Source organism: Elephantulus edwardii, unplaced genomic scaffold (assembly GCF_000299155.1).
Source record: "Elephantulus edwardii isolate Elephantulus edwardi_28Jun2011 unplaced genomic scaffold, EleEdw1.0 scaffold00031, whole genome shotgun sequence".
NCBI lineage: Eukaryota > Metazoa > Chordata > Mammalia > Macroscelidea > Macroscelididae > Elephantulus > Elephantulus edwardii.
In genome coordinates, this window is record NW_006399781.1 from 1,512,552 (window position 1) to 1,520,651 (window position 8,100).

Sequence of the window (8,100 nt, forward strand, 5' to 3'; positions counted from 1 at the left end):
GTCCAACTCTCTGATGCCTAACAAGTGAAGATACAATTCCAATAGAGATATCAAATTCATTTTTCAAGGAGATCAAAAGGAAAATGGTCAAGTTTATTTGGAGAGGAAAGAGACCCTGAATAAGCAACCACTTCTAAAAAAAAACAAAAGTGAAGTCGGAGGTATAGCACTACCTAACCTCAAAACCTGCTACATAGCAGTAGTAACCAAAACAGCATGGTACTGGTACAATGACAGGCACATAGACCAATTTGTCAGAATTGAGAACCCAGAAATAGACACAGCTATCTATGGTCAGCTGATATTAGACAAGGAAATAAAACCTATAAAATGAGGAAATGATAATTTATTCCATAAATGGTGCTTGCAAATCTGGACTGTTAACTGCAGAAAGCTGAAACAGGATTCACATCTTACACCATACACAAAAATTAACTCAAAGTGGATCAGAGACCTGGGAAAAGAGCCCAAAACCATAAAGTTCATCAGAGACAAACTGGGATCAAGCTTAGAAGGCCTTTATGGTCTTCAAGCTTTATAGCCTATGGTAAAAAGAGACTGTCAAAAGAGCCAGGAATGTACAATCAGGAGAGGATAAAATTGATGAGTGAGACCTTCTAAAGATTAAATCCCTGTGTGCATCAAAAACTTTTTTCAACAGGGTGAAAATAAATCCTTGACAGGGAACAAACATTTGCAAATTCCATCTCAGACAAGAGTCTCATAATAAAAGTTTGCAGAATAATCCTGGGCCTTGACAAGAAAAAGATAACCCCATTATAAAATGGGCAAAAGATTTGGAATTTTCTTTTATGGAGGAAGATATTCACATGGCCAACAGACATATGAAGAAATGCTCTAAATCACTGGTGAAAAGAGAGATACAAATGAAAACCACAATGAGAACATATCTCACTTCAGTAGCAGTGGCAAAGTTTCAAAGTTTAACAGGACAGCAAGTAGTAAATGTTGGAGAGAATGTGGTGAGATAGGAACTCTTATACATCATTGGTGGGATTGTAAAATGGTACAACCACTCTGGAAGGCAGTTCGGTGCTTCCTCAAAAAGCTGAACATAGAAATTCTATATGACACAGTTCTTCCACTGCTTAGAATATACCCCAAGAAAATGAGAACTGAGGCTCAAATGGATGTTTACACCAATGTTCATAGCAGCATTATTCACCATCACAAGAATATGGAAAGAGTCCAGATGTCCAACCACAATCGAATGGATTGAGAATTTATGGTACATTCACACAATGGAATACTATGCAGTATACAGGAGCAATGGTTTTGTAAATTTTACCTAACTTGGGAGGGACTTGAGGGCATTATACTGAGTGAATTAACTCAGTTCTTTAAGGACAAATACTGTATAAGACCACTATTGCAGAGTGAGTTTGAGTACCCAAGAGAAGAGGGAGAGTGGAAGCAGAGGAGTGAGGATAGGTGGGGGTTTGGGGGTGTTAATCATAGGTTTACACAATTTAATGAGTGGGGGTTGAAGGAAATCAGAAAGATGCAATGTGAAAGACAATGTATTTAAACTTTGTAAATAAATCATTATGATAATTTTTTTTTAAAAAGGGTTCATAATTACAGTGAAACAAATGCTACTGAAATGAAGTTCTTGAGATTGTTATTCAGTGTGACAATTACTTGTGCTCTCTTGCTTTTTTTTGGTTTTTTGTTGTTGTTGTTGTTAAACTCGTCATTGCTGTTGCTGAGTACCATCAAGTTGGGTATGATACTATAGTGGGTTTTCAGAATAAGTAAACTACACAAGAGGAGATTGCCCATCCTCCCATGGAGCAGCTGGTGGATGTGAACTGCATGCTTTTGGGATTGCAGCAAATTTCCTTACCACTAAGCCAAACGGGCTCTCTAAATTGGTGAAGGCATCGTTAATAAAATGAATCGAACTATGTATTATCTAGTCAGATAGACTATTTTCTCAAAGAAGACAGTCAGGGCCAAGAAAACAAGTTCGGATATACACTGGCTCCAACACCTCATAATATTTTCACCAAGATTGAAAACAACTTACAATGAACATGAGCATCTTTAATGGGGATACACATTATTGGCAAACAGAAGCAGGCTATTTGAAAGCAGGCAAAACGTCTGTTCCTGAAAAAGCATGGTGGGGGAGAGGGTGGTGGTAAGAAAGGAAAGAGAGTTTTAGAATCAGATGCATCGAAGTTTGGAATCTTGACTTAAAACCTCGGAGCAAGTCATTTATCCTCACTGGTTTTTAGTTTTCCAACCAGCCAATATTTACCTTGAAGCGTTGCTGTTACCAATAATAGAATGATGTAGATGAAAGAGCCTGATGTCTAGAAGGCAAGTCAGAAATGGATGTTTTGCTATTTATGCATAAAAGTTAAGATGTTACGTGCTGTTTTAGGCATAGGATCTTGTGTGGGGAGCTCTCCTCTCACCTTTTTCTGTTTTGCCACTTCTCTGAAGTTTCTGCTTAGTTGCCATCAGCTCCAAATAGTATCAAAGAATGAGCTCTAGATCCATTTTCTTATCCTAGAGAAGGCACACTCATCTTGTATCTGGGTCACCCAACACCCCTTACATTTGCACATACATTATGATACAGTAGGTCATAAATATTTTACCAATTAATGGAATTGGGACTGGACTGTCTCTATAGTCATTAAATCAAGTCTGTTTGGTTTGGACAACAAACATTACTTGACAGTGCAAAATAAATTTTACATGTGTTTACAATACTGTGAGAAGCCAGATAATTTAGATAATGAACAGCTGAAATTCTGAAAATAATGAATCCTCCCATTTTAAAAGTCTTTTGATGAGTTTTGTTTGTATTTGACATTTAGTTCTATAGACCTACTTAGCATAAGCAAGGCTTGTCAGTACAAACTTTCTTTTTTACAAATCTGTAATAACTAAAGGCCATTCTTTAGGCTTATTTAGGGGACAATTTTTAGGTTGGTTTTTGTTTTTGTTTTTGTTTTTTTACTGAGAAGTTATAAAGCAGGAAGAGGAGAGCATATGGTTTACCAGTATTCTCAGAGTGATTTGAATTTTCTTATGCTAAAAACTATTTGAGGAGATAATGGGAATGTTTTTCAATCTTTGGATAAAGATATTTATACTGCTCTTGGTTGTAGTGTTGGAGATAGTACTAAATAAATATCCGTAGACTGTCAAAAGAACAAACAAATATATCTTGGAAACAGTGAAGTCAGAATGCTCCTTGGAGGCAATGATGGTGACACTTTGTCTTTCATACTTTGGGCATGCCACTAGGAGATACTAATCCTTGGAGTGGGACATAATATTGGGAAAGGTTGAGGGTCAGTCAAAGAGAGGAAGACCCTCTATGAGATGGGCTGACACAGTGACAATAGAAATAGGCTCCAGTGTATCAGAGTAGATGAAGATGACACAGGATCAGACAGGTTTCAGGTCTGTAGTTCATAGGGTTGCTATGACTTGTACTTGACTCAATGGCACCCAACAATACTGGTGTTGGGCGCTCTAATGGCTTATTGGTAAGACATGCACTGTCAATTCAAAGGCACACAGTTTTAATCCACCAGCTACTCCTCAGAAGATGAGCAGTCTCCTCCCATGCAATTTATAGGCCCTGAAAACCCACTGGAGGGTCAACTATGAGTCATATCTGACTGCACTATTTCCAAATGATGACCACTTAATCCTTCTCTATCTAGTCTTCTCTGATCTACAGTTTCCTTGTGCTCCCAACTGGCATCAAAGGTAGGGTCAGTAGCAGTGTGCTGAAGAGAGAGACACTTACTTCTAATAAGTGTCCTATTTCTTTATATACATATAATAAGCTGAAATTTTGTTAGTACTTTATTAGCATTAGTATTTATAAGAATTTTATTGCAAATGCTACACAAAACAAGATATAACCATGCCTGTAATTCATAGTTGTATTCCTAAAATCTAAAAATAGATATGGCTCCTAACATCAGATCAGAAAAATTTGTAGAAAAAAGTATGGAAGCAATGAAAGAAAAGAGGAAAAGAATAAAAGAAGCAAAGTAGTTGAAACTATAAGGAAAAAATATATATTCTATCATAGGAATGTCACAAAAGTAGCAGAGTGAATAGACAATTTTCCACTCAGGGGTTTTAGCTTGAGTCACTATAGGTTCATGAATGTCCTTGTGATCATGAATGAAGAGAATTGCAAGGTCAATAGGCAAATGTCTTGCCTGGTCCTTCTTGGCTTTTTTATTTCTGTGCACATGATTCGTTAGGCACGAAAGCAAAGAAAAAATAAAAATAAAATAAAACCCACGACCTATGAGTTTAGGGAGCTTAAGGGAACTAATGGGAAAGACCCTGTACTGCCAACCCAAAAGTAGGTGGTTCAAATCTACCACCTGCTCCATAGGAGAAAGATGAGCAATCTCCTCTCTTGTGAATCATGACCTCTGAGAACTCTCTTGAGGGATATGTGTGAGTCCATTCCAACTCCATGATAATCACTTTGACATTTGGCTTGACCTTTGAGCTGGTTCTTACTCAAGATGTCCTTCTGTTTGTCACTGAGGTTGTGAATATTTGCAGGAAGAGACTGCTTCCACTGGTCTGTAAACAGGAAGAGAGAGACTGTTCTCAATGGGCTTTCCGTTAGCCACCAATACACTACATCAGCAACGCACCTAGCAAGTGTCATCTACAATTGTACCCTGGAAACGAATTCTTAAAGTGTGAATGGTGGTCTTAATGGATTCTTACAATCTGAGGCAGATTGTATAAAAAGAGTGCTTTCCAATGAGACAAAGGTTCTTGGGAATTTCATGTGGAATATTCCCTATGTGCATTTCCACATATACATTTGTCATTTCTCCATAATGAAGCTGCTAGATTTTCATCGTATTTGTCCATTTTTCATGAGAGAAAATTTAAAACATGGGCAAATATAGAGGAAGCAGTATTATAAAACTTATGCACATATCACTCAGCTTCATTTCATCATCAGTCTTATTTCATCTTCACTCAATATTCTGTTGAAACAAATCCCAGACATCATATCATTTCATGAATAAATGCCAAATAGCTAATTTACAAATAGATCATTAAAAGACAAACTTTGATTGATATGAAGATTGTTTATATTTCCACTTAAATTTGAATAAAGGATTTATTCTTTGTCTTCTTCCCTTATGGACACTCATGTGCTTATGGAAACAAATGAATCACCTTGTTACAATTTGACCACATTTGTCTATTTGTGTAGACTAAGTAGAAATTAAAATTTTGATTCTGTTGTTCACTAAGTATCTAATTTGGGTAAGATGTCAGATCTCTGTGTCTCAGCTCCCTCATCTGTAAAACACAAGTATGGTGTTTGCATGTTTGCAATTGCTGTGATTATTGTTATTTAATGTGAGAACTAGAGCTGGAAGATGCAGATAAACATGATGACATCTGTAATTTTGTGATCCAACTGCCGAGCACTTCACAGGTGCTCAGAAAACACCATCAAGAAGCTAAGAAGATATCCTCTCCTCTTTCTGTCATAGAAAATATCAGGTGTCCTCATATGCCCTTATTATTGTCTTCTCTTATGTCAGAAGGATAATAGGAGTAGGATTGATCCTCTCCCTAATGGCAAACATTTAGAGTCTTGACTTACATCTGATGTTAAATAATGAAGCAAGCTAACAGATCTTTAATCTATTATCTTGGGTCTATGTTTCTTACTCTTCCAATGGGCTCTCCATTGGGGCTATCATAGCTGAAGAAGCAGGGGAAAAAAATGGGAAAATAAAGAAAAAAATCCACCCCAAATCCATCTGTCAAACTGATGATGGATGCTGTCCAAACCTGTGAACAAAACCTGAAGTGCTAATTCTATGCGCTGCTGATGCCTTTAATTATGCAACTTTGACAGATGGAGAGATCATTATGCGGTTTTTATTTAAGAAGCTCAAGCAACTGTAGATTTTTGTGCCAAGGGTAATCAGTCACATTAAAGAATTTGCCAGAAAATATAACTCTACCTTATTTATAGCTTACTAAGTCCTAATTATGCTTCAAAATGGTCAGTCAAATAATAAGGCAAACACAAAATATACATGACTGCAAATTACCACACAGCAGTTAAGTATCAGAACAGGTAGCCATTTTAAAACCACCCACTACAAATACCCTTTTGTCAGTCAATGCATGGCAAGCATACTCCTGATAATACCTTGTTAAAGTGGAACTCAGGGGGTTCTGAAACAGGGTTTTTTGGGGGGTTTTTTTGGTCTCCCTAAACCTTGGGTTCAGGAAAGCTTTCCAAAAAGTTAAAATCATAGTTTATCTCATGTGTTCCTTTTTGTGTATGAGGTTCATAACTCTGTGAGGTTGTCTAGTCCTTCCTTTTGGTTCCCGGAAGTAATAACTTTAGTGTCACTTGTTTTAGTGTCCCCGTCCCAAAACACATTATCTAAAGACATTTTAAACCTCGTTTTCCTAAATGTTCTTACACAGGTGAGGACATTTCCGTCCTCTTACTCCAATTTACTTATTATGGACTTTTCCTGAAGAGAAGAGGTCCAGAACCCTGGATGTATAATCTGAGTGGCTCCTAAGTAGTCGTCCTGTCTTGTTGGTTTCACGGCAGTCTCTCAACGTAAGCCTTCATTGTCATGAAGCTATTCTAGTTCCGTAGCAAAGGCCTCTTTATTCCTCTTCCCTCCTGATTTAGCCTACATACTCCTTTCAGATTTATCTTCTTAAAACATTCTTCTTGCAGTTCTCTGTCCAAGAATTTTCAAAAAATCCTGATATTCAAACTCTTTACCCTTGTCCCAGTCTGTTTTCCTTTTGCTTTTTGTTATTGATAAGCTAAATTCAAATCATAACATTCATTTACTATTCTCAAGTTTCTCTTGTCCAATCTTTGATTATTCTGCCTCAAATCTCTTCCTTCATTACTTTTACTTCTTTAAATCCTATTGTTATGAAAGGTACTTTCAAACTAATTCTGACTCATAATGGTCTTAGGTACAATAGAAGGAAATGTGGTTCAGTCTTCCTGTGAACCCTAGACTTCCTTTGTTTTTGAAGTCCTACAAATGAGAAATTCTACAAAGTGTTCGTTCTCAATGCAATATTGAATGCTGTCTACATATGGACATTGCATTCATTCCACATTTGGAAAGTTGCATGTTGTGATTCTTCCTTTTTACATTCAAATTCATTCTCTTAAAATAGAAATCCCCCCTCCAATGAAAACAACCATGGAACATAATGAATATGAGTATTACTAGGATATTAAATCTCAGAAACTGATAGTTTGAAGTTATATACCACTGGATAAGTTACCTAAATTCTGTAACCTTCAACTCCTTGATTTAGACATAAGACATAACAGATTAAATGGTCCTACTTTATGCTGGGTTTTCTAGAGGGGAAACAAAAAAACAACAACCCAACCAACTAAATCTATATGTGAGATAGAAGCAGGAGAGAGAGAGAGAGAGAGAGAGAGAGAGAGAGAGAGAGAGAGAGAGAGAGAGAATTTATTCCAAAGAAATTGCTTATGAAATTGTGGAGGTTACTGAGTCCCAAATCAGATGATTGGGTGTCAGGCTGGAGGAGATGTAAGCTCACATTCAGAGATGTAAGTTCTAGTGAATCCCAGAATTTGACTGTCAGATAAAAGACTGTTAGTTAACTTTAGGAATCAGATGATGAGGAGTCAAATATATGATCAAGAAAAGAGAAAGAGAGATCTTTACCAAAACATTCACATATACTGGATGATGATCACATTCCCGAAGAAAATGAGTGCAAGAATCCGTGCAATGTCTGCCAAACCACGTGGAATTCTAGCCAAATCACACCTCTGAATCTCCAGGCAATGAAAGGAGTTATCATTTTGGTTGGTATAATTGATCCTGATTATTGTTGTTATTAGTGCTGTCAAGTCATAGATGACTAATAGCGACCCTATAAACAAAAGACCTGAAAACTTGTATAACTTTCATTGTTTCTCCAAGTTCATAGAGTTTCCAGAGGCAAGCTATTTCAGAAGTGGATGCCACTTCTGCTTTCAAGTTTGTTTTAATCAGGGAGCTCCACCAAATACTGTGC